The following is a 634-nucleotide window of genomic DNA, read 5'->3' on the forward strand; positions in this document are numbered from 1 at the left end:
ACAGCAACACAGGGTTGAAAGGTGTAATGTTCAGAACTATAATAGTAAGCTCATATGCTGGTAAAACTAATTACTTTACTAAGCAGACATGGGTCATCTTCACCATTATTAATTAAAGCCAGAGATTCTTTCTGTCTGTCTATATTTTAAACCCCCCACCCTCCTTTATTAGCTTATTAATTCTTAAACTCCTATACACCACATTGATTGCCCTTCACTGAATGTACAGTCATGTATACCATAATCCTTTTAGGCCTGTCAACAACTGGAGGGATTTTTCCTGCAACTTTTTGTTTATGAACGAGAAGTATAGTGTCCACTAATATATCTGGTATTGTTTGGCAAGTTTCTGTGAGGTACACCGATGATATCACCCTCCACACCCTCACTCATCTGAAGACCCACTTCTACCTGAGTCAGTTAAAATCATGTCTTTGTATCTTCTTGTGAATGAATTCTGGTGCTGTATAGCACAATTCATTCTGCCAAACCCAGGATTTATTCCTCCCACCTGTGCCCTCCATACACCATAATATTATGTATCACATACTTCCTGGTATATGATCATGTTTTTAATGTTTCTATGTGTAAGTACTTATAAATGCATGTAAATATATATTTTACTGTCTTGTAT

At 36.4% G+C, this 634-nt stretch overlaps 1 protein-coding gene across 1 annotated transcript in view; it reads left to right on the forward strand.

Annotated features, from left to right (window-relative positions):
• LOC119585911 (DNA mismatch repair protein Msh6-like) overlaps window positions 1-634 on the forward strand; it is a 15655-nt gene that overhangs the window by 8771 nt on the left and 6250 nt on the right. The gene's annotated exons all lie outside the window — the stretch shown is intronic.

The sequence above is a fragment of the Penaeus monodon genome, chromosome 20 (genome assembly GCF_015228065.2).
Source record: "Penaeus monodon isolate SGIC_2016 chromosome 20, NSTDA_Pmon_1, whole genome shotgun sequence".
Lineage (NCBI taxonomy): Eukaryota > Metazoa > Arthropoda > Malacostraca > Decapoda > Penaeidae > Penaeus > Penaeus monodon.